Consider the following 21314-nt stretch of genomic DNA (forward strand, 5'->3'; position numbering starts at 1 on the left):
ATAGCCGGGCCGTGCCGTGCCGACCCACGGGCGTGGCTCTCTGGCCCAGGCACGACCTGATTATTAAACGGGCCGGCCCGTGGCACGTTTAGCATGCTGGCCCATCTGAGGCCTATTGGGCTGTATTTTAGGCCTATTGGGCTGTAATTTAGGTCATATATATAAAAAAATCTGAAAAAAATTAAACGGGCCATGCCATGCCGGCCCGTGTGCCCAGCCTCCAGGCCCAGGCATGGCCCATGGCGTGTCACGTGCCGGGCCTAGCCCGTTTAGCTCGGGCCGTGCCGTTCCTGCGTGCTACCGGGCCGGCCCAGTTAGCACGGCCCGTTTGGCCAGCTATACAGCAAGTCCTCTGCTCTCCGCGTTTCCCTTATTTCTACCGCGTCTGGAGAGTGGAGACTCACTGAGAAACAGAGAGACAGAGAGAGGGGGTAACCGTGGAGTCGATCTCGCGGCGGGGACTCCTCCGAGGCTTGTACGTCTTGCCGACCACCGGCGGCCTGTTCGCCGGTGAGTTCCTGCAGCGGCCCGAAGAGGCACGTGCTCGCAGTGGGAGGGGGGAGGCGCCGGATCTAACGGGACAAGTGCGTCAACAACGTGTGGTATATTTCGTTTCTTCCTCACCTGGATCCGACTAGTTTAGTTTTTGAGTTTACCGACGAAGTAGATCTACTGTGTGAACTGTTGGTGGTCAGCCGTAGGTTCCCTTCAGCGTTACTTCTTTCTTCTTCTTCTTCTTCTTCTTCTATTCTAGATCCGATTGAGCTAGATTTGTTCGGCTAAGTTCATGGTGGTATGGATCTGAAATGCAACCTGTCGGTCATCCATTCCACCATAGGTTTCCTTCCGTTCTACTCCAACTCTCCAAGCGAATCGTGCGTCTACTTCGAGATCCAGTTAAATCATGAGTGGATCTAGTTTCTTCAAGCAAATCACGAGTGCCAAGCATTTGTTTTCCTGGCCGGCCGGTGTGTGCATCTTAATTCTTCAGTGCAAATTGCTTCCCATGCATGATAGATTTACAGTGCTAATTTGGTCGTACAAGCTACTTGACAACATCCACCAAAAGCTTCCTTTTCCGTGTTCTACTTGAGGCAATCAATCCTAGCTAGGTGGATCTGTATTAGATGCATCTTGAGCTCATCCACCAAAAGCTTCCTATGTGTGTTTAGTCTATGAAGAACTGTGTACTAGTCATACTAGTAGGGTGAAAATCACAACTGCCCGGGGACTTGAAAAGATGCTGCTGTGAAAGAAATGAAAGGATGTCGTTATTCACCTGTACCATCCACTGTTCTTTTTTGTGCTGGTTGATGTTTGATATAAGCTGTTTTTCTTTTAGGTTTTGCTTGTATTTGCCTAGATAGATAACTAGCTCATATTCTTGCTGATTTGCTTGCTGCTAATCATTCCAAAAACTTTCATTTGAACAGGTACCTTGCATGGGGTGAAGTGAAGGCTGTTTTATTAATCAATCATCGTATTATGTGCACAATAAGCTTTTGCTATGCTTTCACCGTCGATGCCCACTGGTTGGATCATGCTTCTGTTTATGAGCTCATTGAAGTAACTCTCTCCAAGCTCAAATGGGCCAATTTCTCGTTTGCATTATATATAAAACCTTCAGCTATCCATCTCCATATCAGTCCGTCTCTCTTAATTTTGTAATCTTTTGGAAATATGCTTAAATATCCTCGAACATAAGAACGAGCCACACATGCTGCACCAATACTGTGAAAAGTAGCATAGAATGAGTAAAAGAGGCTCTTGACTTTTAGATTATGCAAGAGCTTTGATCTACAAGTCAACCCTTTTTTACTAACTACTAGTAGCTTTGATCTGCCTTCTTATCTATAGGATTAGTTATTATGTTTAACTATGTTTTTAGAAGATTAAGCAAGCTTATTCGATATGTAAATGGATAGTTTGAGGTTTTATTTATAATGATAAACAAGGGATTAGCAAGTTTGAGCTCGGTGATAGAATTACTCAATGAGATCCTAAATAGAAGCATGGTTCAACCAATTGACATCAATGTTGATAAAGGCATGGAAAAATCTTATCGTATACATGATATGGTGATTGATTCCATATGTTTTTGCCAAGTGAAGAAAAACCATTTGCATGGCACTCAGTCAAAGGCAAGATTTGAAGATCAAACATTCCAAAGAGCATGACAGGTAGCAGCGATGCCACAAGTGAGGTTTGTTGCAACTGTTGATTCAGTGTAGCTTATGCTGAGTGTTCCAAGTTCTACATGTGCTGGATTTAGAATATTATGCTGTATGCCTCCGTTCTTGCCAATCATAATGATTCAAGAGCACTGCATTTGTCTTGGTGTTTTGATTTGTTTTCCTTTTGCAACGACATGAAGCTCTCATTTTATTTATATCCACTTATGCTGAATTGTATTGTCATGAAGCTCACATTGTATTTGTACCCACTTGTGCTGAATTATATTGTCACTTCACTTGAGTCCAGAACCATCAAGTTTCTGTGTTGGCTCCTGCAATTGACTGATGACTAACTTGTTTTCCCATTTATTTATCTTGTACGGTTTCTTGCTGGTTAATCTGCCTGGTTTTAGCTGTCCATTGTGTCTCTTATATTTATAACAGCTTTCAGTGTCGTTTTACTCTACACTGAAATGAAATATTAGGTCATTCAGTTTGTGCAATGTTCTGAGATTTCACCTTTTAGGTCATTAATTTTGTTTATGGCCCTCTATGTGACACATTTGTTTGAATTTGACTGCACAAATCTGGCAGTGCTACGAGCCTGAATTGGTGCCTATGATTTTTTTGATGTAAAATGGTTTGGATAAGCAAGCAATACGATAACCTTTTGTAGTTTACAGTTACAACGTCATAACTGTTACTCTTTTGTCTTTTGTCTTAACAGTTAATGCCTGTTTCTGTTGAGCGTTCAACGGTTCAAGTTCTCCTCTTCTTGGATTTAGTTAGGATATATGCTTCCATTCTTGTCAATTGAGACTGCCTGAGAACACTGCATTTGCCTTGGTGTTTTGATTTGTCTTTCTTCTGCAACACATACATGAGAGTTCTCGATGAGATCCTACCCACTTACTCAGCAGTGCCTGCTGTACTTTGCTCATGAAGAACTTCTTTTCTCCATTTCTCTGTTTTGTAAGGAGTATAGAAGTAAGGTGTACTGCTGGGCTTGGACCATGTCTTTCTGTTTCCAGCAGCTTGCCGAGTCGTTTTACTCAATACTTGTGGACTGAAATTTAAGTCGTTCAGTTTGTACAACATGTCGTGATTTCACCTTTTATTTGTAGATGTTGCTATTGCCTTGCTTCTTCCGCAGTTTTCTTGAGGGCAAGGCGGGGCACCGTCTGTGCAGGCGACGGCAGCAGGAGCGGCGCAGCGCCACGATACCCGAGCACAACCTTGGTCGGACCGCCCCGCGACACCCCACGTGGAGCGCGGCGGCGGCGAGCGGTCCGGGAGCCCAAGGAGGCCCTTTTGCCAGCCGGCGTGACTGCGAGAGAGTGCCCGAGCTACCACGCCGAGGTGGCAGCCCGCTCTCCACGCAGGTCACAGCCAGACGAGCCGGAGGCTCCCGGCGCACGATCGGCTGGCCGGCGGCCACGTCGTCAGCCTCTACGAAGTCGGCCCAACGCAGCTCCGAGCACAGCGCGGGGGTCGGGGAGGGAGACGAGGGGGCGGCAGGCGGCGCATCCGAGGAAGGGGCTACCGCGGGGAGGCGCTCCGGCGTGTCTCTGCTTTCTTTCTGCTTCTAACCATCTGATTGATTTCAATTCTTTTATGATATGCATGGCAATATAAAAATAAGTTCATCACTGACATCTGCATGTGCGAAAAAGAAAGTCGAATGGACTTCATCCTACCTGGGTGTGCACCTTCACGAGAAAAGAATCCGCCTAGCTAACATGTTGTCGACGAAACAAGAGGAAGATGTCCTTTTATATTGGCTAAACGAATTTTGTTAAAAAGAATTACAATGAAGGAAATGAGGTAAATGGAGGAGTTCCACTGTTATGAGCTTGGAAGGAAAGCAAAAAAAAAAAAGGAATAAATGGTCATCCTTATGATAATTAAGGCAGGAAGGGAAGGAATTAAAGGAAAGAATAAAAGATGGAATAAACTTGATTCTTTATGATAAGGTAGGACGCGAAGGAATTAAAGGAAAGAATGAAAGAAGGAAAAAAATAATTTTCCCTATTATATACGAGGCATGAAGGAAGGAATTAAAGGAGAAATAAATTTCACAAGGAAAGAATAAAAGAAAAATTGAGTTTCACTAATTATATGAGGAATGAACAGAAGGAATTAAAGAGGAAATAAAATTCGCTGAGAACTAAAATAAGAAATCAAAATTTCACAGTTAAGGAATTAACAGAGCTAAATAAATTCTGTTGTGGACCAATAAAATATATTGAGTCATGCATCATCGACTGTGTGTGCACAAAAAAAGTTCCGTCATGCCTCTATCTAGGAATATATGGGGTCACGCTAATACATAAAAAAAAAAGACTTGGATCGTGGAGGAGCTTGTCAAAAGTGACCATGTTACTTTTGAATCTCCTGTTGTTGTTGTTTTTCTTAAATCTGATGTGAGTTATTATAATTTGTAATGAGTTATTATTTATGGCAGAGTGAATGTCAAGTTAACAACTAATTGATTTGTAGGAATGGGAATGAACTTCATGAAAATTAGTTTTCGCCTTTTTCTCACACTTGATGATAAGAACAATGAGTTCACTCTCACATTGCTTTGTCACGGAGTTATCATCATGTAATAATAATGGTTCCTATGTACGTGAGAGCTGACAATAGGTATATGTGACTCTACCTTCTACTATTACAGGTGATCCAGTCACTTCCGTGTTACGAGTTTATTTGCAAGTTTTGCGGCAGTGGAGGCAAGAGTGAAGTCATCCCAAATCACTGCACCGGGGCTCTGTATTTCACAAGATCGCGCACGCATTGGCGGGGGATGAGCCGGGTATTCCATTTATTTTTGTGAGTTAATGCGGAACAAACCCAAATAGTTGAATTGGCCCTGCTGAAATATCAAATCAAGATTTTCAGCTCGTATACAGACATCCAAATGCATGGTTAAATTGCTTTGGCGGAACGACACAACATGGTTCACTGCTAGAAACATGTCGAAGTTCATGTTAGAGACGATTAAGATGGACCGTGGCGATAGTGAAGTGGTTTAAGTTGAGTCAACAAGTTGATGACCTCACACCTTAATTTAATTTTGCATTAATAATTATTATTGTGAGCTCTTAATAAATAAATGCATCGCCAGGTATATTAAGACATGATTGGTGTTGAATCATACGAACATGTATGTGCGGCTGCAACACACAAAGAATTACAAGCTGTTGCACGTAGGGCTCGAGAAATCGACATGGTGATTGTGATGACCAATATCACTGCCTTGGGACGATCATATTTGATGAAATAGGCAGGCAAGTGATCAACATGGATGATGATGACGAAGGGGAGAAGTGACAACACAGATGACTCGTTGTGGGTGTGTGAGAGTTTATTTCTTCCGTTGTAACGCACGGGCATTTGTACTAGTATGTACCTTAAATACATAAACTGACTTTATAAAATATATGGTTTCATGTGTGCTATAGATGAGATGCATAAAAAAGATCTATTTATGGGCACCGAGATTAAACATGCAGAATTTCCTGGGAGTTTAGAGCATCTTCAATAGATGGTCCAAATGTAAAAGTAACTAACTTTTGAACCGTCTGAGGCCCAAAACGCAGCTTCAACAGACGGTCCATATGTAAAAAAAAAGGGTCACGGCCTCGCCGTGATGTAAAATACAACACCTCGCGGTGCAAATTTAGATCACAAGGTGCATCTTGTCCAAAGCCAGCCGCCGTCCGCGAAAGCCCAACCGCCTCATTGCTTTATATGTAAAGCGGGGCGAAAGCCTTTTTCGGTAAAGCCCAACCGCCAGTTCCTTTCCTTTCCCGCCCGCCCGCCCGTGACCTCCCGCCCGTCCGCCGCCGCCCCGCCGCACGTTGCCCGCATCAGATCCGGCCCCGCCCCCGTCGCTGTTTCCACGCCGCCCCGCCACGGATCCGACCACGGCCGCAGCGTGCGCCGCCGCCCCGTCCGCCGCAGCTCCAACCCACTGCAGCTCCGCCCGGCCCCGGCCCGCCCGCCGGAGCTCCGACCCGCCCCGGCTCCGTCCGCCACCGCCCCGCACGCCGTCGCCGCCCCGCCCAGCTCCGTCCGCCACCGCCCCTGCCGCACGCCGTCGCCGCTCCACCGCTCTCCGATGGCGCCGAAGAAGGCGTCGAAGGGCAAGTCAGGCTTCTTCGGCGTGAGGCAGAAGCCCTCCGGTAACTTCGGAGTGGAGTTCTCCGACGCCGGGAGGCGTTGGTGGATCGGCACGTACCCCTCCGTCCACGAGGCCGCGCGTGCCTACGGCGTGGCAGTGTGGCGTGCCGAGAGGCCTCGGGAGCACCTCAACTTCCCAGAGATTGAGAGTCGGGCGGAAGCGGAGATGCTTGTGCCGCAGGGCATCAAGATGAAGGAGATCCCGACGAAGAAGACGACGACGAAGAAGCCGTCGGTTGTCGTCGATGCCGGCGAGACCGACGAGGAGGCGATGGCGAGGTTTGCTCCGAAGCATCCGGAGTACGTCCAGGCCGAGCTGGAGTACTACTGGAAGCGTGAGGCGGAGCAGAAGAAGAAGGAGGACGAGGCCGGTCCCTCGACGGTGATCCCCCCATCGAGTCCTCTTCCGAGGAGGACTGGGCAGACTTCTCGGAGGAGGAGGAGGGTGCGACGACCCGAAGGAGGAGTTCTAGGCGCAGTTCCGCAGCTCCGACGATGAGTAGTAGTTTATCTAGTAGTTTGAATAAGTAGTAGTTGAAGTTCATGTATGAAACTATGTTGAATTTGATGTTTGAACTATGTTGAATGAATTAGTAGTTTGTCGTTTTAAGAAATTTACATCTTCATTTTGGACCATCTATTGGAGTTGCTCTTTTGGGCCATCAATTTAGACCATCTGTTGGAGTTGAGCTTTTTTCGGAGCTCCAAAACGCAGTTTTTGACGGTCCAAATTTTACATCTCCGACTTTGGACCGCCAAATTTTAGACCATCTATTGGAGATGCTCTTAGACAAGATAAACCACCCTGACATAGATCTACCGGCTGCCGGTATGGCATCGACTACAGGGCCCCATGAGCTCAAATTGAACAGCCAATGGAACTCTCCCAGCTATGTATCTACCAACAGTCTTCACAGCTCTATGAGCTTCGTCAACACCTCTCTTGCTCATCGGCCAGCATTTGGCAATCTTACTTGAGGTAGTGCATTTGCCAATGGTACCAGGCCCTTCAATACACCTATTGTAGTCATAGGTTGTGTCCAGCGTCAAGCGCTCAAGCGAGTGTGTGCTCTCAAGGATGTGAACCGTGAGCTCAACCAGGCTGTTGGCTGAACAGAATCCCGTGATCGTCATGTGTCTGAGGCGGTTATGCGACAAGTCCAGCTTCTGCCTCGGGCATTCGTCATTATCTCCAACAACAGGATAGTGTTTCATGACATACTCATTATATATATATATATATATATATATATATATATATATATATATATATGTAGGATTAACATCAAATGTCAATGTCGAAGTGTAATACGGTAATACCATAGATACATCTGAGAGATATGGATAGTGACTTACGTGTAGGGTGAAAGACTCCAAGGCAGGAGAAGCATCAAGAAAAGAAACCAAAGAAAAGAACTCATAGCTTGGAGGGGAGCCTTTGAGGAGGACTGCTCTGAGTCTAATTTCCAAGTTCTTGAGGTGGGGTAGCTTGGATTGTAGCAACGGAGTGTTGGCATTCTGAAAAACGATAAATTACAAGATTAATCACGTGTTCCTGCATCAAACTACTCCTATACACTATTCCCTATATACTTGAATGGTCCCAATAATTTGATCATTATAAGATGGTAAATGCACATACCTCGCTACGACCAACCAAAATAAGACTCTCAACATTCCGTGCGATGGACGGAAGACTAGTGCGAGCATAAAAAAGAACACCAGACGAGCGTGCAGATGATAACTGTACATGCTTAAGTTGAGAACAATTTCTCACGTAGATTTCTGGCAAAGCGCTGTCATAGTTAAAATAGCAGAGGTTTGGAGCATCAATCTCTACAACCCGCAGCATGTTGCAAAGTTGAACATCAAGTATCTTGAGATGCTGCATCGTACAAGGTATTTTCAAGCGAATTATCCCATGGCATGCGAATATTCTGAGCTCCTCTAGGGTAGAAGATTTTGAAAACAAGTGCTCCAATCCTTCCTCGGTAGTGTGGACAAAAGACAATCTTACAGTTTTCAACCTTGCCAAGGAGCCAAGTGTTGATGTGGGATGAAAAGTTCAAGAGCCGATGTTAAGAAACTGAATTGAACTTGCAGCTCCCTCATCAGACAAAACTGAACACGGGAATTTGTAAATTTTCTTCATGGATAAAGGCATCTCCAAGTAAAGATCTTTAAACCCAGACTTAACGGTTCTTCGGAGCCACCTGTCCAGGTAGGAGGCTTTGATATTCGTGCAAGGGGTAAGAATAAGGCTAAGTGTCTCCACCTTCACCCCTTTGTCATGATGGTTTTTAAGAATTTTGTCAACTTTGTCAATGAGATAGATTTTTCTTTCCTCAAATTCTATGTGATTCAACCCAAGCGCACAGTCGTTGAGTATGAGTTTGGAATAGCATCTCCAGGAACGCAAAAATGCACGAGACGCACAGGCAGCACAAGCAGCGTCTTGTATTGGTAAGAGAGAATGTATACGATGTAAGATGTCCTGCCAAAACAAGGTTCATCAGTTATACTGTAGTACCTATTAGCTGACTGCAATAGTAAATCTAATCAAAGACCAGTAAAGTAACGAATGAAGATGACAATGCATCAATAGAGCCAAGTAAATGTAAATATCGTTGGAGGAGCACGGGCAAACAGTCGGTTTGTTCTTTTTCCTATCGTCAAAGTTGTATGCCCAAATGTAATAATAATACGTATTCTTGTGCCAGCAGTTATGATAAAGAATTACTTGTATCTGAATACTTTGTTGACAGCAAAGTAAAACATACCTCGGGTAGTTTGTCAAAAAGAGTTTGTTGTTTCATATTCTCAGCAACTTGAGGAATATCAGTACCACCTTGATGATGGTTTATTTGAGCCGACGAAGCCTTTGATCCACTAGTATCTGCAATGCAGCAGAGAAGGTAATAATATGTCACAATTTTACTCAAGCAACTCGGAGAAGATAAGGTAAAATAGTTAGTCCGTCTATAAAGAGTCAATAATCTGAAAAATTGTTTACATGAGCTCTTAGAGAGCTATATATTTTTTTCTTTTTTACATTCATTCACATAAAAGAGTATAGTACTAGCACGCTAACCCGAGCATCCATTGAGGATGGTTGAAACTGTTTGGGATATAGGAGTACATACATACAGTAAGAAGAAATAACCGAGGAGAGTATACGCACTTGCAGCAGCCGTATGACGTTTCCGCAGCCAACACCACCGATGCCGTGTCCTGTGCACCGCGTGGAGGATCGCCACGGATCGAGATGGGAAAAAACATAGGTGCCGACGACGACGAGGGGGCGACATGGATGGAGGCTCGAGGAGAGAGAGACGGTTAGGGTTGAGGAAGGAGGTCGCGGTGAGAGAGATCTGGCGCGGCGACGGCGGAAATTAAGGATCCGCCGACCGCCGCTCTATCTTTTACCTTTGCGTATCCGCACAACGCCCGACTATTGTCCCCTAGGCCCAACAGCCCAGTTAAAAGATGGATCGCTCAAGGTAAAAATCTTTCCCCTAATAATAAAGCATGGATTGACTTTGTCGGATTCATCATTATAATACGCTTCTTTCCGTAATTTTATGCTTTCAGTTTAAATTTAAAACATATTCAAGATGGTACTAAATTACGTTAGGCCGTCATCCGTCGCTCCCTGCCTAGCCCACGTATCCACCAAACCAATCCGAGTAGAACTCTAAGCCACACAACGTGGTTAAGCAGCGGCCGAGCTCTGACCCCCCACGCCCCGACCCGTTTTTCGCCCAAGAGAATTGACGGCTGTCGCCGCACCCGACCAATACGACGAGGCCGGCGTGCCACCTCCCGGCTCCTCCCATCCCCGATCCGGAGCACCAGCCTCTCTTCTGCTCCCTCCACCACGATCTGGCAGCATGCCAGGAGCTAGGCCACCGGCGACTGCTGTTTTTTTGCTAATAGAGGAGAGATGGTTGGGCACTGCTGCATGCGGCGGCAGTGGCGGAGCTACAACAAATAAGTTGGGCGGGCCAAAAAAATTTGATGTTAAACCATATAGTTAAGTATCGAGATGATGTTGTCAAGTAAAATTTGAAGAAAGAAAGGAGATTTCTTATGCGCTAGCTGCCTAGTTTTATGGTCTTGTGCTCTTTGCCTGGGTAGCTAGCCTCTGGCAGCCGCCATGGCCACGCCCGCCTTGGGGGATGGGTCACCGTCGGCGCTGCTACACCCGGTGGCTGGTTGCCTGGCTGTTGCACCTCTCCGTCTCCAAGTGGCTTGGCTTAGTGCTGAATCGGGGCAGAAAGCTCATAGCTGGATGCAAGGCAGTGCTTGATGATGGATGCGAAGGAGACATGCACTGTTGGGTTGGTTTGCTACTCGATTAAGCTGTTACATGTACACAAGACTATTATTTTCCTCTGGAGCTGGGGGGGGGGGGGGGGGGGGGGGGCACGGTCTGGTTTTGCCCTCAAGAAGCTCCGCCAGTGTGCGGCGGGCTTCAAGATCGGATCCACCAGCAAAACCCATCTCTGCATCGACACAAGATTTGCCGGAGCACACTTGCCGAACGACGACGTAACGGGTGGTTGGGCGACTCATCAGCCACTCCGGCGCCTCTCCAGCTCCATAGCCACGTGCCTGCAGCGTCGTCTATCCATGCACCCACCTGAGCGGCGAGGAGCAGCGAAGGACACGCGCACGGAGTAGCTCCCGCGTTGATTTCCTTCGCGTACAAGTACGCGGATCTCTGGATGGACAAAAGCTATACGCGTACACAAATCTCCGAAGCGGGCGAGCGGATTTCAGCCGACTTGGATATAGACGATACACGGCGAGCAACGACTGGGCCCACGACCCTCAGCCATGCCACATGCATGCGTGGCCTCCAAAGACACGTGAACACCCACAGAATCACTGCGTTTGCATGCAGCTGGCATACGTCGTGTGCTACTCATGCCGGCAAGACGGATCACATCAGCGTGCAAGCACACGACCGACCACGTCACGCATGATAGTCTACAATATTGGAACACCAGCCGGTACACCGACACCAAGACAAAATCCGCCAGCGAACCTGCAATCCTGCATCAAGTAGCCACCGAACGACTGCACCTAGCGATTTGCATCAAACCACTGATCTCTGCACCAACCCCACGCCACGACGTTCTGTATGATTGCATCACGCTAAAGAAAAAAGAACTATTCGTCGAGCACGTCTTCGAGAAGCGACTCCGACATGCACCATCCACACACTAGCTGTTGTGAAAAAAGATGCAATTCTTCACCGACTTTTCCGGTATGACACCACATTGTCACTTCATTGCCGCGACGGACGTCTCCAAGAGATGCATAATCATCGACAAGCCGCTGCAATGCCAGTCGATTTACCCAAGCTACTTCAGCCATGATTGAGTTTAATGGCGCACTGGGAGGAGACAAACAAATATGGGAAAAGCACGATATGAAATAGGAAAAGCGATGTTGTGAGGAGAACAGATGTGCAATAAACATAAACATTTTATTATATACGTACGTCTCGGCTGTCCTGCTGACTCAGGACCAGATTAGTGATCTAGGTCTGGGTGATTTACACGTTGATAAATTTTGGAGAAGCACTGACAGTTTTTTCAAGATTATTATGCAGATGTACCATCGATTATTTATTTATGTGCTTTCTCCAGTGGAAAAAGTCTATCGAAACAAGCAACTTACATTGCTACAACCCAATTATCTTAGATTCTATCTATGTCTGATGTTCTTAACCTTTATATGCTTCTTAGATTTTAGCTTTGTCTGATGTTCTTAACCTTTATATGCTCCGTTACAGAGAAATCCTTCTAACATGATGAGAAGACAATATGATGAGAGCAGATTATTACTTCGTTCTGGTTCAGCATCGTCTTTACGTTTTAATATTCGAGCGGTAAGTTATTCCATCATGTTACATCACTACTGCTTTCATATTTTTATGACTAGCTAGCCCTTCCTATAGTTTTACCATTTTTTTATCCACGCATTTTTGCAATATTAATTTTTTGGGGTGATGCAATTTAAGTTATGTTATTTTTATGTCTAAGTGCTATTATCAGTAATTGATTCATCCGGCAAGGCAATGTTGAGGTGATAGCTCGATCCTCCATGCCCACATTTTGAAAATTGTAAAATTATCTTTTACTAATTTAAAAATTGGAAACCACACACCGATGCCCAAGTACATGTCACAACTTTATTTGTTTGATTCATTTAGTTGTATTGCTGTTTGGTTCAAGGAAACTGTCATTTTCTCCATCGGCAGACTTCTTACTTGGACCTTAGTTAAAATATGGTGTAAGGGCAAGTTGTGGGGATATAGATTGACCGCAATATCCGCAAGCAGGAAATCAAAGTACAAAAACTGCCTCGTCCACCTAAGCTTGAACTGGAATTTCTAATTAGAAAATTTGCATTTCATTTGGCATTTTGCCATTGTGCTAAATTATGTTCCTTGGCCATTGAGTTGGATAATTATCATAGTTTCTATTTTTGACTCACAACATGTAAGGAGTTCCATAATGTTTTTTCTTGTCCATACATTGAATGGCCAGTAATTATTTTTTGCAAGTATTAGGTTTTTGACGGTGCATGCATAAGAAAGTACATACGAAGAAACATTTTTTATGAGCAGTCCATTTGATGAGGACACCACAACCATCGACAAGTCTCCAACAATTATAGGTCCAATCACAAGAAGTCGCGCCAAACAAATAAGTGACCAGGTGAACGCTAACTTAAGTTTACCTTGTAACCTTGATGACACAACTATGCTTTCGTCTCCATTGTTGTTGGTTGAACTTAGGTATAACATGGAAGCAATCCAACAACCTATGAGCTCTTGAAGCAACCGCTTTGGAGGAACAAGTTTGGAGAAAACAAGTTTCAAGTGAAGCTGATGCTGTCAGTTTTTACCTCTGATGTTTTGGTGTGGCACACTCATATGATGGAGAGACGGGGCCATAGAGGTACATCAACAGAAGCTACATCTAATTATCTTTCTAATGCAAAAAACCTCACATCATTCGGAGTTGTGAGTCAAAAGTTCTAGTCATTCTCGTGGAAGGTGTCCAGGCTGTTAAGACTTCGCGAATTTTCGAGGAGCTCTGCAACAACTCCCAAAGTTGACTGCTTATTCACCCAAGGAAGCCATGCAAACCTGCTTACTTTTGAAACCATTTTCACACCTAGCTAAGGGGGGTTGTCCCTGCTATAAAACCCCATCTCCCCCATTCTCTAGAGAACCTTTTGTTAAACCATTCAGCTACAAGCTTATGCAGCAAGACTGCTAGAGAGATCCGAGAGATCTTGCTACCTTTGCTCTTGTGAGTTCATTCGGATTCGCGAGAAGGAGCCTCTGGTTCCCCCTAGTTCGTGCTCTACGGTTCCGGCCGTTTTGTGTGGATTAGTCCCGGTTTGTGGTTTTGCGATTGTTCGGACAACCGGTTGGAGCTCTTGTAGCTTCGGTCAGCCATCCCCAACGTACGGGTTGCATCCAACCTTGGCAGGTATAAAGCTAGTTATCTCGGCTGCTTGCAGCTAGTTATCCCTCCCGATTCGATCCTACGACGTGAAGATTGGGTCACCCTCGGGCGTGAACTCGTTCAACGGGTTTCCGTCTATCATCTGGCATCAGAGCCTTCGTTGACACGGTAGGATCTGTTATCCAAGTTTATATTGCTATAATCCCTTTAGGTCGAGTGTTTTTCATGCTATATTTTCTGTCCTAGAAGTCCAAAGCCCCACCAAAAATAAATCCAAGCCTTGTTGGTGCTGAGATCTTATTGTTGCATACCTTGCATATTCTTCATCTTTTAGATCTGCACCAAGTTCATCTTCATAGTTGTTTTCAGATTTGGTTGTTGTGCTTTGAAACAAGAGAAAAAAAGTGGCAAAAAAATCAAAGAGAAAAAAAGAGAGTGGCAAAAAAAAGTCAAGAGAGAAAAAGAAAGTATTGTGCAAGATCCAAAAGTTTCAGCTTGGTAGAATTTTTTTTCAGAAGCTTGTGTGTTGTGTGTTTTTCAATCTTGGTGCAAAGGTGCAGCAGATCTATCCCCATATTTTCTTGGTTTGCATCAACTTGATTTCAGCACAAGCCCCTTTTTGTTTACCCCACCGAGCTCCATCAAAAACCAAAGCTAGTTCTTTGATCCCTGTTTTTCAATCGCTTTAACACATCCGGGAGAAGCACAATCTGATGTGAACTCATAAGAACTTTGGTGAGTAAGAGGTGAGGTTGTGTGATTCCACAAAATTATCCTATTCCACTTTTGGCCTTACTAACATGGCAGGGTCTAGATCGAGTGTTCATGGAGAAAACCATGGGGAAGAAGATGCCCCGGTCACACGTGCCGAGCTGCAGCGACTCGAGAACAACTTACTCCAAGCCATGGAAAGGATGCTTCACGAGCGTCCTCTAGCAGGTTGTGATAGGGTTCGACACCGACAACACCCTATTGATCCACTTGAGGAAGTTGGCGGTGAGAATTCTGTGCATGCTGCTGTTGACGGTGACTTGGAGGATGATAACAACAACCATGATGGACATGTGGCTGCCGCTCGTGGGCGTGGTGCTGCTTCTCATGGAGGGCAGCGAGGAGCACAACTTCGAGGGCGAGGCCATTGTCCTCGTGGACACTACTATGACCCTCATGAGCGTGTTTCTCGTGGTCATGGAGATGATTTTTATGATTATGATGGTGTCCCATACCGTCGTGCTGCTGAAGATGGGCGTCGTGCAGAACGTCATGATCGAGATGACATGGCAAGAATCAAGTTGCACGTCCCCAAGTTCACAGGAAAGGAAGACCCCGATGCATATTTTGATTGGGAAGAGCAGTGTGATCAGATTTTTTGTATCCATAACCTTGCTGATCCAAAGAGAGTCAACCTTGCTTGTGTTGAGTTTTCTGGTTACACACTCACTTGGTGGAACCAACTCCAAGAAAATTAGCTGCTGCTAGGCCGTGACCACATTGACACTTGGGAAGAGATGAAACAAGCCATGAGGCGAAGGTTTGTTCCTTCACAATATCAAAGAGATCTCCGAAATAGATTGCAGCGCCTCAGCCAAGGTACGCGCACAGTGGATGAGTACTACAAAGATATGGAATTGTTGCTGGTTCGTGCTCGTATTCATGAAGATGAGGAGTCAAAGATGGCAAGATTTCTGCATGGTCTCAACAATGAAATTTCAGATTTTGTGGAGATGTTTCCCTATAACACTCTACAAGATATTTTGGAGCAAGCAAAGCGCACGGAGAGGAATGTGCAGCGGGGTGGTCATGGACGGATATCTCATAGCCGCACCACCACACCATGGCAAAGATCGCAGCCAAGTGCCTCTCATGGTGGTTCTCAGTTTCAGCATACTTCACACCCTACCACCACCAGGCGAACAGCGGCTTCATCGGCATCATCACCGTCTCCTAGGAATGTGTACAAGCGTGCTCCTTCTGCTGCTGGAAGTACTTCTAACCCCACGGCTGTACCATCATCTCGAAGCCGAGATATTGAGTGTTGGAAGTGCAAAGGGCATGGTCACATTTCTTCTGAATGTCGAAACAAGAGAGTTCTCTTTGTGAATGAACAAGGTGAATGGGAATTTGAGAGTGAGCATGAAGACAATGGAGCATTGGGTGATCATGAGGATGAAGAGGGCGAGAAGAGTGGTTGTGATATTCAGGCCGACATGGGAGATTGCTTTGTTTCTCGTCGTGTGCTTAGTGTTAATGCAGCTAGAGAAGAGAAAGGGCAGCGACATAATATTTTTCACACTCGTGGCACCATCAAGGACAAGGTTTGCAGAATTATTGTTGACAATGGCAGTTGCAACAACATTGCAAGTTCAGATTTGGTAGAGAAGTTGGGACTGAAACAAAGAAAGCACCCAAGTCCATATAAGATGCAATGGCTCAATGATTGTGGTACACTTCGAGTAAGCAACATTGTCACCGTTCAGTTTTCCATTGGGAAGTACCGAGATCAAGTGGAATGTGACGTGGTGCCAATGCAAGCATGCCAATTGCTGTTGGGAAGACCTTGGTTGTATGATCATGATGTGCAAATCAGCGGCCGTACTAATCGTCTATCATTCCAATACGAGGGAGAGCGCATATCTTTGCTCCCTTTGACACCCGAAGAAATATTGATGGATGATCTGAAAAAGAAAGAGAGAGTGAGCGAGAAACACTTGAGTGACACCCACCAACATAGTGAGCGAGAGAATCCAAAGCCAAATAAAACCCCACAGCTTAAATTGACCAAGACATGGGAAAAACAGGGATTAGTTATGATGGCTAGGAAAAGGGACATGAGAGAGTTGAGAGAACCCAGTTCCGTGTTCTTTGTACTTTTGTACAAGGACAATTTTCTTCCTACTAATGAATTAACCTCCACCACTCCTAGTGTTGTTGTTGAAATGTTGCAAGGATATGAAGATGTGTTCCCCGAGGAGATACCACCAGGGCTGCCACCACAAAGAGGCATTGAGCCCCAAATTGATTTGGTACCAGGAGCCCCATTGCCGAACCGACCACCATACCGCGCAAACCCGAAGGAAACCAAGGAGATTCAACGACAAGTTGAAGGCCTACTAAACAAAGGTTATGTAAGGGAAAGTCTCTCTCCTTGTGCTGTACCCGTTCTTTTAGTACCAAAGAAAGATGGATCTTCCCGAATGTGTTGTGATTGTAGGCCTATTAACAACATCACCGTGAGGTATAGGCACCCAATACCTAGGCTTGATGATATGCTTGATGAACTTAGTGGTGCCACCATCTTTTCTAAAATTGACTTGCGAAGTGGCTACCACCAAATAAGAATGAGAGAGGGTGATGAATGGAAAACTGCTTTCAAAACAAAATCTGGTTTGTATGAGTGGTTAGTTATGCCATTTGGATTGACAAATGCACCTAGCACCTTCATGAGATTGATGAATCATGTGCTTAGAATGTTCATTGGCAAGTTTGTGGTTGTTTACTTTGATGACATCCTGATTTATAGCAAGACTTTGGATGAACATGTTGAACACATTGGGTGTGTGCTTGCTATTCTAAGAGAGGAGAAATTATATGCTAACAAGGAGAAGTGCACATTTTGCATAGAAAAAGTTGTGTTTCTTGGCTTTGTTGTTTCAGGTCAAGGTGTGGAGGTAGATGAGGAGAAGGTCAAGGCCATCCGTGAGTGGATGCCTCCACAAAATGTAAGCCAGGTACGAAGCTTTCTTGGCCTTGCTGGTTTCTACCGTCGGTTTGTGAAGGACTTCAGCACCATTGCTGCCCCAATGAATGAGCTAACCAAGAAAGATGTTCCCTTCAAGTGGGCAAATGCACAAGAGAATGCCTTTCAAGAGCTGAAAGAAAAATTGACATCTACACCATTGCTTGCACTACCCAACTTTGGTAAGACTTTTGAGATTGAATGTGATGCAAGTGGCGTGGGTATTGGAGGCGTACTAATGCAAGAAAGTAGGCCTATTGCATATTTTAGTGAGAAGCTAAGTGGTCCAACTCTAAATTATTCAGTTTATGACAAAGAATTATATGCACTTGTGAGATCTTTAGAAACATGGCAACATTATTTGTGGCCTAAAGAATTTGTGATACATTCCGACCATAAATCTTTAAAACACCTTAGGGGTCAACAAAAACTGAACCATAGACATGCAAAATGGAGTGAATTCATAGAATCTTTTCCCTACAAGTACAAGAAAGGAAAAGATAATGTTGTTGCCGATACTTTGTCTAGACGCCATATTTTACTCTCACAACTTGATACTAAAATTCTTGGGCTGCAAAGCATCAAATAATTGTATGCCAATGACCCATATTTTGCTGAACCACACTCAAAGTGTAGTGAGGGGAAAGGTTGGGAAAAGTTTCACTTGCATGATGGATTCTTGTTTCGAGCTAACAAATTATGCATCCCAGATTGCTCTGTTCGTTTGTTGCTTTTGCAGGAGGCTCATGCTAGTGGTCTCATGGGACATTTTGGAGCAAAGAAAACTGAGAGTGTGTTGATTGACCATTTCTTTTGGCCAAGGATGAGGCGTGATGTTGAGCGCTACATACTACGTTGTGAGATTTGCCGTAAAGCTAAGTCACGTTTAAACCCTCATGGACTTTATACGCCCTTATCCATTCCTAGTACACCTTGGGAAGATATTTCTATGGATTTTGTTCTTGGATTACCATGCACTAAGAGGGGGAGTGATTCAGTTTTTGTGGTGGTTGATAGGTTTAGAAAGATGGCTCATTTTATCCCGTGTCATAAGAGCGATGATGCTTCACACATTGCTGATTTGTTTTTCAGGGAAATCGTGCGGCTACATGGAGTACCACGCACTATTGTTTCAGATCGTGACACCAAGTTTCTGAGCTATTTTTGGAAAACGTTGCGGGCAAAGCTAGGGACAAAGCTTCTCTTTTCCACTACATGTCACCCACAAACGGATGGACAAATTGAAGTTTGAGAGCAGTTTTAAAGAAAAATTTGAAGATGTGGGAAGAATGTCTCCCCCACGTGGAGTTTGCATACAACAGGGCAGTACATTCGACCACTAAATTTTGTCCTTTTGAAATTGTTTATGGTTTCAAACCTGCTGCTCCCGTAGATCTTTTGCCTTTACCATTGCAGGAGCGAACCAATCTTGATGCAAGTAAGCGTGCTGACTTCGTGAAGAAAATTCATGAGAAGACCAAGGAAAATATTGAGAAGATGACTGAACAATATGCAAAACGAGCAAACAAGGGAAGAAAGAAGGTGTTGTTTGAAGAAGGTGATCTTGTGTGGGTACACCTATGGAAGGACCGTTTCCCAGATCAACGCAAATGCAAGTTGCAGCCACGTGGAGATGGTCGATTCAAAGTTCTTGCGAAGATCAATGACAATGCCTACAAGATTGACCTTCCGATGGATTATGGTGATGATGAGGACACCACAACCATCGACAAGTCTCCAACAATTATAGGTCCAATCACAAGAAGTCGCGCCAAACAAATAAGTGACCAGGTGAACGCTAACTTAAGTTTATCTTGTAACCTTGATGACACAACTATGCTTTCATCTCCATTGTTGATGGTTGAACTTAGGTATAACATGGAAGCAATCCAACAACCTATGAGCTCTTAAAGCAACCGTTTTGGAGAAACAAGTTTGGAGAAAATAAGTTTCAAGTGAAGCTGATGTTGTCAGTTTTTATCTCTGATATTTTGGTGTGGCACACCCATATGATGGAGAGATGGGGCCATAGGGGTACATCAACAGAAGCTACATCAAATTATCTTTCCAATGCAAAAAACCTCACATCATTCGGAGTTGTGAGTCAAAAGTTCTAGTCATTCTCGTGAAAGGTGTCCAGGCTGTTAAGACTTCGCGAATTTCCGAGGAGCTCTGCAACAACTCCCAAAGTTGACTGCTTATTCACCCAAGAAAGCCATGCAAACCTGCTTACTTTTGAAACCATTTTCACACCTAGCTAAGGGGGGTTGTCCCTGCTATAAAACCCCACCCCCCCATCCTCTAGAGAACCTTTTGTCAAACCATTCAGCTACTAGCTTATGCAGCAAGACTGCTAGAGAGATCTGAGAGATCTTGCTACCTTTGCTCGTGTGAGTTCATTCGGATTCACGAGAAGGAGCCTCTGGTTCCCCCTAGTTCATGCTCTACGGTTCCAGCCGTTTTGTGTGGATTAGTCCCGGTTTGTGGTTCTGCGATTGTTCGGACATCGGGTTGGAGCTCTTGTAGCTTCGGTCAGCCATCCCCAACGTACGGGTTGCATCCAACCTTGACAGGTATAAAGCTAGTTATCCCGGCTGCTTGCAGCTAGTTATCCCTCCCGATTCGATCCTACGACGTGAAGATCGGGCCACCCTCGGGCGTGAACTCGTTCAACGGGTTTCCACCTATCACCATTGCCTTTTGATTGTAGCAATAAAGTACGTTTAAGTTCGTATTTGGGTGACAAGAGAGTCAAGGGTGGAACAAGGTCCCTTTTTTTGAACAAGGTCCCTAGGTTTAATTGGGAAACAAGAAAGTTGCATTCGGGTGTTTTTTCTACGTAGCAATACATGAGCATGCAACCATGCATCTCTTTGGGTAGACAAATACATGTATTGTGCATGTATTATGCTTTAACAAAACTAGATGATACCCCACAAATTGTTGCGGGAATACTTTGCAGCATATTTTTAATGTGATTCGTTGTATGAATCATGAATATTTAAAGTAACAATACAAAAAAAACTGAAATTACCTATATTTTCGATTACTATATAGTTGTAAAATTCTTACGAAATATAAATAGCATAATAGAATAAAAATTCTCATGTATGTTTGCATGATCAGATTGGTCTTTTTTCATGCATGTTTCATGATAAAGTGGCATGATTGCATGTTGATGAGAGACATATGGTAAGGGTAGTGGGGGTGAGCCTTTTCTCATGTATATTGTGCGATGATATGGCATGCTCGCATGTTGAGAGGAATAGTTAGTGGGGGTTGGCTATTTAGATATAGAAGTTGATGATTAAACTAAATAAAGTTTTTGCTTAAGATGATTTTTTAGCATAGTACGGGCACGGACGCTCATACATACACACATATAATCACCCCTATGAACACACGCACGCTCACCCTATTCCTATGAGCAGCTCCGAGAGACGGAGCCGGCACATCATTTTGAGATTGACGAAGTCGTCAAAAACACCTTCATAATCGACGAAAACACTTAAGACGAATTTTGATAGCATCATATGATCCATGCAAACACCATGTGTTCTATCATTGCAACGCATGCCGGTCCATAAGCTAGAGACATGGAATTTGTTTTTTCTTCCGTTACAACGCACGGGCATATTTGCTAGTAATAAATAAAGACAATCGAACTCTATTCAACTGGGCGCCTCGCGAGCGGACGGACGGCGAGTCGGCGTTGCCGCGCTGGGCTGA

At 44.7% G+C, this 21314-nt stretch overlaps 1 long non-coding RNA gene, 1 other non-coding gene and 2 pseudogenes across 4 annotated transcripts; 3 read left to right on the forward strand and 1 right to left on the reverse strand.

Annotated features, from left to right (window-relative positions):
* The first annotated feature begins 386 nt into the window (after nucleotides 1-386).
* LOC125546003 (uncharacterized) lies at nucleotides 387-5635 on the forward strand. Of its 3 annotated transcripts, none has more exons than XR_015599002.1 (4): nucleotides 387-602; nucleotides 1434-3734; nucleotides 4852-5209; nucleotides 5302-5635. It is a non-coding gene; the product is annotated as an uncharacterized LOC125546003 (long non-coding RNA). The 3 variants fall into 3 exon arrangements; XR_015599003.1 differs by having other exon boundaries at nucleotides 4852-4989; XR_007300397.2 differs by having other exon boundaries at nucleotides 4852-5635.
* Nucleotides 5636-6255: 620 nt separating this feature from the next.
* On the forward strand, nucleotides 6256-7039 carry LOC125546006 (uncharacterized; annotated as a pseudogene).
* A 108-nt stretch (nucleotides 7040-7147) lies between these two features.
* LOC125546004 (putative FBD-associated F-box protein At1g61330) lies at nucleotides 7148-9777 on the reverse strand. The gene is made up of 5 exons (XR_015599004.1): nucleotides 9541-9777; nucleotides 9140-9255; nucleotides 8002-8853; nucleotides 7712-7877; nucleotides 7148-7585 (listed from the first exon to the last, which is right to left on the reverse strand). It is a non-coding gene; the product is annotated as a putative FBD-associated F-box protein At1g61330 (transcript).
* Nucleotides 9778-14649: 4872 nt separating this feature from the next.
* LOC147981686 (uncharacterized) lies at nucleotides 14650-19496 on the forward strand (annotated as a pseudogene).
* The last annotated feature ends 1818 nt before the right edge of the window (nucleotides 19497-21314 follow it).

The sequence above is a fragment of the Triticum urartu genome, chromosome 3A (genome assembly GCF_056163025.1).
Source record: "Triticum urartu cultivar PI428250 chromosome 3A, HENAU_Tu73, whole genome shotgun sequence".
Lineage (NCBI taxonomy): Eukaryota > Viridiplantae > Streptophyta > Magnoliopsida > Poales > Poaceae > Triticum > Triticum urartu.